Genomic DNA, 8,626 nt, shown 5'->3' on the forward strand with positions numbered 1-8,626 from the left:
TTGTGTGCCAGTCTTGACTCCTGGGTGTGCCACCTCTCTCCCTTTCATTCAGTGGGCCATAGAAAGCCTATTTATTTTTTTTTTTAAATATTATTGGGTTTCTAAAGTCTCCCTTAAAAAACAAAAAATACATAAAAAAACAGTGGGAGAGTAATATTGCCCTTTCAGCTTGTGTGCCAGTCTTGACTCCTGGGTGTGCCACCTCTCTCCCTTTCATTCAGTGGGCCATAGAAAGCCTATTTATTTTTCCCGTGATTTGTGTTCTAAATTCTACCTCAACACAAAAACACTACATCAATCAGTGGGAGAAAAATATTGGCCTCAGTCAGGGCTTGTGTGCCACTGCTGTGTGTGCTATCTCTCATTCAGTGGGCTATAGAAAGCCTATTTATTTATTTATTTATTTTCTTATTATTTGGTTTCTAAAGTCTCCCTGAAAAAAAAAAATACATAAATTAGGTGGGAGATTAATATTGACATTAGTGCTTGAGTGACAGTCCTGCGTGTGTGTCATCTCTGTGATTTTGTGCCACAGAAAACAGAGTGTGTAACATTGTGCCTGATTTTCCTTGTGGTCTCACCAACCTGTTAAGGGATATTGAAATCATACTGAAGTTATAGCTCACCGTGTAAGTTGTTTGACAGCAACAAATAAAGTTACTTTGGTTAAGATTTTAAAACAATGAGGAAGTCTGGTGCAAGAGGTCGTCGTGGGCGTTCATTGTCAGCTGGTAATGATGGTAGTGGTAGTGGAGCATCAGGTGGTCGTGGGGATAAAAATATTCCACCTAAGTCTGGAGCTGTGGAGCCAGTTTCGTCGTCAGGCTACACAAGGCCTCGAACGCTCTCTTTTCTGGGAGTAGGAAAACCGCTTTTAAAGGCGGAGCAGCAACAGCAAGTTTTGGCTTACATTGCAGACTCAGCCTCTAGCTCTTTTGCCTCCTCTTCCGAAACTGGTAAATGTAAAAGCAGCGCGTCGCTTGTGGATGTTCACGGTCAGGGACAAGTCGCTTCCTTGTCCTCCTCAGCAAAAACTACAACAAGAGAGAAGGATGCAGCAGGCGACACAACGGGTCACTCCATGGAGCTCTTTACACATACCGTCCCTGGCTTAGAAAGTGAAACATTTAACAGGCCATGCCCATTACAAGTATATTCTGACATGGAGTGCACTGATGCACAGCCACAGCCAGAGTACTATGCTGCTCCTTTGACTCAGACCACCACATTGCCCTCTCAGGGTACAGATCCACAATCAGACCCTGATGAGACTATGTTGCCCCGCCACGAACGCTATACCACCGACCGACACAGTGACACAGACGAAGTTGCACACGAGCTCGAAGAGGAGGTAATAGATGACCCAGTTATTGACCCCGATTGGCAGCCATTGGGGGAACAGGGTGCAGGCGGCAGTAGTTCAGAAGCGGAGGTGGAGGAGGGGCCGCAGTAGGCATCAACATCGCAACAGGTTCCATCTGCCGGGCCCGTATCTGGCCCAAAACGCGTGTCAAAGCCAAAACCTGTTGGAGCACAGCGTTGCCATCCGGTTAAAGCTCAGTCTGCAATCCCTGAAAAGGGATCCGAGTCTAGGAAGAGTGCAGTCTGGCATTTTTTTAAACAACATCCAACTGATCAGCGCAAAGTCATCTGTCAAAAATGTTCAACTAGCTTAAGCAGAGGTCAGAATCTGAAAAGTCTAAATACTAGTTGCATGCATAGACACTTAACCACCATGCATTTTCAAGCCTGGACTAACTACCAAACGTCCCTCAAGGTTGTAGCACCCTCGGCCAATGAAGCTAGTCAGCAACGCAACATCCCTTCCGTCACTGTAAGGCCACCATTTTCCGCACCACCGGCAGTATCTGTGCAGGTTTCTTTGCCAGCCAAAAGCAGTCAGGGTCAGGGAATCACCAGTTTTGTAGGAGGAAATATTGCATCTAGGGCACCGGCGGAAACAATACCGTCTCCAACCGTCTCTCAGTCTGCCATGTACACCGGCACACCCGAAAGTTCCACGATCTCCAGCTCTCCAGTCCAGCTCACCCTACATGAGACTCTGGTTAGAAAAAGGAAGTACTTATCCTCGCATCCGCGTACACAGGGTTTTAACGCCCACATAGCTAGACTAATCTCGTTAGAGATGATGCCCTACCGGTTAGTTGAAAGCGAAGCTTTCAAAGCCCTGATGGAGTACGCTGAACCACGATACGAGCTACCCAGTCGACACTTTTTTTCCAGAAAAGCCATCCCAGCCCTGCACCAGCATGTTAAACAGCGCATCGTCCATGCACTCAGGCAATCTGTGAGTACAAAGGTGCACCTGACTACAGATGCATGGACCAGTAGGCATGGCCAGGGACGTTATGTGTCCATCACGGCACACTGGGTGAATGTGGTGGATGCAGGGTCCACAGGCGACATCAATTTAGGGACAGTTGTGCCTAGCCCACGGTCTAGGAAACAGTTGGCTGTAGGCGTTCGCACCCCCTCCTCCTCCTCCTCCTCGTCCTCCTGCAGAAGCTACAGCTCTTCCACAGAACACAGTCTGCCAACCACTCCATCGGCAGATGACACTGTTGCACACCAGTTGTCCCATTATGGGCCAGCTACTGCCAAGCGTCAGCAGGCTGTATTGGCTATGAAGTGCTTGGGCGACAACAGACACACCGCGGAAGTTCTGTCCGAGTTCTTGCAACAAGAAACACAGTCGTGGCTGGGCACAGTAGATCTTGAGGCAGGCAAGGTAGTGAGTGATAACGGAAGGAATTTCATGGCTGCCATCTCCCTTTCCCAACTGAAACACATTCCTTGCCTGGCTCACACCTTAAACCTGGTGGTGCAGTGCTTATTGAAAACTTATCCTGGGTTCTCCGACCTGCTCCTCAAAGTGCGTGCACTTTGCTCACATATCCGACGTTCGCCTGTACACGCCAGCCGTATGCAGACCTATCAGCGGTCTTTGAACCTTCCCCAGCATCGCCTAATCATAGACGTTGCAACAAGGTGGAACTCAACACTGCACATGCTTCAGAGACTGTGCGAACAGAGGCGTGCTGTTATTTATTTGTGGGAGGATACACGGGCAGGCAGTAGGATGGCAGACATGGAGTTGTCAGGTGTGCAGTGGTCTAAGATACAAGACATGTGTCAAGTCCTTCAGTGTTTTGAGGAATGCACACGGCTGGTTAGTGCAGACAACGCCGTAATAAGCATGAGCATCCCCCTAATGCGTCTGCTGATGCAAAGTTTGACGCACATAAAGGAGCAGGCGTCTGCACCAGAGGAAGAGGAAAGCCTTGATGACAGTCAGCCATTGTCTGGTCAGGGCAGTGTACAGGACGAGGTAGCGGGCGAAGAGGAGGTGGAGGACGAGGAGGATGATGGGGATGAGTATATTTTTAATGCCGAACCTTTCCCGGGGGCACAGGAAATTGGTTGCGTGTCACGGCCGGGTTCTGGTTTTTTGAGGGACACAAGTGACGTAGATTTGCCTGCAACTGCCCCTCAACCAATCACAACCGGAGATTTGACAACTGGAACTTTGGCCCACATGGCGGATTATGCCTTACGTATCCTAAAAAGGGACACACGCATTACGAAAATGATGAACGATGACGATTACTGGTTGGCCTGCCTCCTTGATCCACGCTATAAAGGCAAATTGCAAAATATTATGCCACATGAGAACTTGGAACTAATATTAGCAACCAAACAATCAACTCTTGTTGACCGTTTGCTTCAGGCATTCCCAGCACACAGCGCACGTGATCGTTCTCACACGAGCTCCAGGGGGCAGCAGACTAGGAGTGTTAGGGGTGCACACATCAGAAGTGGCGTTGGACAGAGGGGTTTTCTGACCAGGTTGTGGAGTGATTTTGCTATGACCGCAGACAGGACAGGTACTGCTGCATCAATTGAAAGTGACAGGAGACAACATTTGTCCAGTATGGTTACTAACTATTTTTCATCCCTTATCGATGTTCTCCCTCAACCGTCATTCCCATTTGATTACTGGGCCTCCAAATTAGACACCTGGCCAGAATTGGCAGAATATGCATTGCAGGAGCTTGCTTGCCCGGCAGCAAGTGTCCTATCAGAAAGAGTATTCAGTGCTGCAGGTTCAATATTAACCGAAAAAAGGACTCGTCTGGCTACCCAAAATGTTGACGATCTAACATTCATTAAAATGAACCACAACTGGATTTCGAAATCTTTTGCCCCACCTTGCCCGGCCGACACCTAGCTTTCCTATGAAAAGCTCTTGCCTGTGAATTACTTTTCTAATGTCTAATTTGCTGCAGCTGATTGTACAGCATACGACATGTTTACACCTCCCTAAATGGCAAAACTCCCCACACGGGGCCGTGGTATCGCGACTTGGCGCAAGCACCCGTGAGACTGCTGTTTGTCTGAAGAGGTGGGTGTGCTCGCTTTTGGTTGACGGCATTGCTACTGGGTCCCTCATAGTACAATGTAGTGTCTCTGGCGGTGGTGGTGCGCACCCAACGTCAGACACACCGTTGTAACATGAGGGGCCCTGGGGCGGTCCCGCCGGCCTCAAGAGAGTTCCCCCCTACCCCAGCTCAAAATGTGCTCTACCACGTCCAAAATTATGTCGCACAGCTCCACCAATCTTTAGTCTATTCGCTGACATCATTCAATGTCTGGCACTGACAATACAAATTTGTAGACATCTATGATGCAACTTAAAGTAGTCTGTGTCTGTGTCCTATATTGGCACCATTAAATAGTTACTGCCAAATTACTATGTCAGAAACTCAGTAGATGAGCCCACCCCTGTACCTAAGTATGCCACCTTTTTTTTTGTTGTGGTTGTTTTGCGAGACATTAACATCTATTTATATTTTGGGAGTACTGGGACAGACACTCCTTGCACTACTCCTCCACTCACCACCAAGCTGCCTGTGTATCCATGTAACCGCTGTAAAGCTGCCATGAGCCTATTGTTTGTTATTTTAGGCCTTTGATAGCCTGTCTGCGGTCCCTACTTTAAATACTCCTCCACTGACCACCAAGCTGCCTGCCCGTGTATCCATGTAACCGCTGTAAAACTGCCATAAGCCTATTGTTTGTTATTTTAGGCCTTTGATAGCCTGTCTGCGGTCCCTACTTTAAATACTCCTCCACTCACCACCACCAAGCTGCCTGCCCGTGTATCCATGTAACCGCTGTAAAACTGCCATGAGCCTATTGTTTGTTATTTTAGGCCTTTGATAGCCTGTCTGCGGCCCCTACTTGCAATACTCCTCCACTGACCACAATGCTGCCTGGAGTACCTGCCTGTGTATCCATGTAACCGATGTAAAACTGCCATGACTGCCTACTGTTTGTTATTTTAGGCCTTTGATAGCCTGTCTGCAGCCCCTACTTGCAATACTCCTCCACTGACCAGACCACTGCTGCCCGTGTACCCCTGGAACCAATTATAAAGTGCCTACAGCCAGCCCATTTTCTTATGTTAGGCCTTTGAAGCCTGTCTGCGGTCCCTACTTTAAATACTCCTCCACTGACCACCAAGCTGCCTGCCCGTGTATCCATGTAACCGCTGTAAAACTGCCATGAGCCTATTGTTTGTTATTTTAGGCCTTTGATAGCCTGTCTGCGGTCCCTACTTTAAATACTCCTCCACTGACCACCAAGCTGCCTGCCCGTGTATCCATGTAACCGCTGTAAAACTGCCATGAGCCTATTGTTTGTTATTTTAGGCCTTTGATAGCCTGTCTGCGGTCCCTACTTTAAATACTCCTCCACTCACCACCACCAAGCTGCCTGCCCGTGTATCCATGTAACCGCTGTAAAACTGCCATGAGCCTATTGTTTGTTATGTTAGGCCTTTGATAGCCTGTCTGCAGTCCCTACTTTAAATACTCCTCCACTGACCACCAAGCTGCCTGCCCGTGTATCCATGTAACCGCTGTAAAACTGCCATAAGCCTATTGTTTGTTATTTTAGGCCTTTGATAGCCTGTCTGCGGTCCCTACTTTAAATACTCCTCCACTCACCACCACCAAGCTGCCTGCCCGTGTATCCATGTAACCGCTGTAAAACTGCCATGAGCCTATTGTTTGTTATTTTAGGCCTTTGATAGCCTGTCTGCGGTCCCTACTTTAAATACTCCTCCACTGACCACCAAGCTGCCTGCCCGTGTATCCATGTAACCGCTGTAAAACTGCCATGAGCCTATTGTTTGTTATTTTAGGCCTTTGATAGCCTGTCTGCGGTCCCTACTTTAAATACTCCTCCACTGACCACCAAGCTGCCTGCCCGTGTATCCATGTAACCGCTGTAAAACTGCCATGAGCCTATTGTTTGTTATTTTAGGCCTTTGATAGCCTGTCTGCGGTCCCTACTTTAAATACTCCTCCACTCACCACCACCAAGCTGCCTGCCCGTGTATCCATGTAACCGCTGTAAAACTGCCATGAGCCTATTGTTTGTTATGTTAGGCCTTTGATAGCCTGTCTGCAGTCCCTACTTTAAATACTCCTCCACTGACCACAATGCTGCCTGGAGTGCCTGCCTGTGTATCCATGTAACCGATGTAAAACTGCCATGACTGCCTACTGTTTGTTATTTTAGGCCTTTGATAGCCTGTCTGCAGCCCCTACTTGCAATACTCCTCCACTGACCAGACCACTGCTGCCCGTGTACCCCTGGAACCAATTATAAAGTGCCTACAGCCAGCCCATTTTCTTATGTTAGGCCTTTGAAGCCTGTCTGCGGTCCCTACTTTAAATACTCCTCCACTCACCACCACCAAGCTGCCTGCCCGTGTATCCATGTAACCGCTGTAAAACTGCCATGAGCCTATTGTTTGTTATGTTAGGCCTTTGATAGCCTGTCTGCGGTCCCTACTTTAAATACTCCTCCACTGACCACCAAGCTGCCTGCCCGTGTATCCATGTAACCGCTGTAAAACTGCCATGAGCCTATTGTTTGTTATTTTAGGCCTTTGATAGCCTGTCTGCGGTCCCTACTTTAAATACTCCTCCACTCACCACCACCAAGCTGCCTGCCCGTGTATCCATGTAACCGCTGTAAAACTGCCATGAGCCTATTGTTTGTTATGTTAGGCCTTTGATAGCCTGTCTGCAGTCCCTACTTTAAATACTCCTCCACTGACCACAATGCTGCCTGGAGTGCCTGCCTGTGTATCCATGTAACCGATGTAAAACTGCCATGACTGCCTACTGTTTGTTATTTTAGGCCTTTGATAGCCTGTCTGCAGCCCCTACTTGCAATACTCCTCCACTGACCAGACCACTGCTGCCCGTGTACCCCTGGAACCAATTATAAAGTGCCTACAGCCAGCCCATTTTCTTATGTTAGGCCTTTGAAGCCTGTCTGCGGTCCCTACTTTAAATACTCCTCCACTGACCACCAAGCTGCCTGCCCGTGTATCCATGTAACCGCTGTAAAACTGCCATGAGCCTATTGTTTGTTATTTTAGGCCTTTGAAGCCTGTCTGCGGTCCCTCCTTCCACTAGTCCTCCACTGACCAGACCACTGCTGCCCGTGTACCCCTGGAACCAATTATAAAGTGCCTACAGCCAGCCCATTTTTTTATGTTAGGCCTTTGAAGCCTGTCTGCGGTCCCTCCTTCCACTAGTCCTCCACTGACCAGACCACTGCTGCCCGTGTACCCCTGGAACCAATTATAAAGTGCCTACAGCCAGCCCATTTTCTTATGTTAGGCCTTTGATAGCCTGTCTGCGGTCCCTACTTTAAATACTCCTCCACTCACCACCAAGCTGCCTGCCCGTCTATCCATGTAACCGCTGTAAAACTGCAATGAGCCTATTGTTTGTTATTTTAGGCCTTTGATAGCCTGTCTGCGGCCCCTACTTGCAATACTCCTCCACTGACCACAATGCTGCCTGGAGTGCCTGCCTGTGTATCCATGTAACCGATGTAAAACTGCCATGACTGCCTACTGTTTGTTATTTTAGGCCTTTGATAGCCTGTCTGCAGCCCCTACTTGCAATACTCCTCCACTGACCACACCAATGCTGCCCGTGTACCCCTGGAACCTATTTAAAAGTTCATAGAGCCTAGTTATATATTTTATTTACTATTAATAAGGCCATGATGGACTACGCTGTACCACGCTACAAGCTAACCAGTCGACACTTCTTTTGCGAGAAAAGCCATCCCAACCCTCCACCAGCATGTAGAAGACCGCATTGTCCATGCACTCTGGCAATCTGTGAGTACAAAGGTGCACCTGACAACAGACGCATGGACCTGTAGGCATGGCCACGGAAGATTACGTGTCCATTACGGCGCAATGGGTTAATGTGGTGGATGCATGGTCCACAGGGGACAGCCTACTAAGTCTGTCTGCAGTCCCTAATTCAAATTGTCCTCCACTGTCTAAATCGGAGCTTCCACCTTCTGGCTTTCGGCCTATAGTATCAGAAATTAAACTGCATTTGGCCTTCAACTTTGGTTAGGGCCTACTAACGGCTTCTGCCCCTCCCTGGTGTTGCCCTCAACTAAATAAAGCTGAGCTTCAACCTTCCGGCTCTCATTAAGTGGTTTTAAAAAAAAAAAAGGTGGTTAGGGCCTACTAACGGCTTCTGCCCCTCCCTGGTGTTGT

The sequence above is a fragment of the Ranitomeya variabilis genome, chromosome 3, assembly GCF_051348905.1.
Source record: "Ranitomeya variabilis isolate aRanVar5 chromosome 3, aRanVar5.hap1, whole genome shotgun sequence".
Lineage (NCBI taxonomy): Eukaryota > Metazoa > Chordata > Amphibia > Anura > Dendrobatidae > Ranitomeya > Ranitomeya variabilis.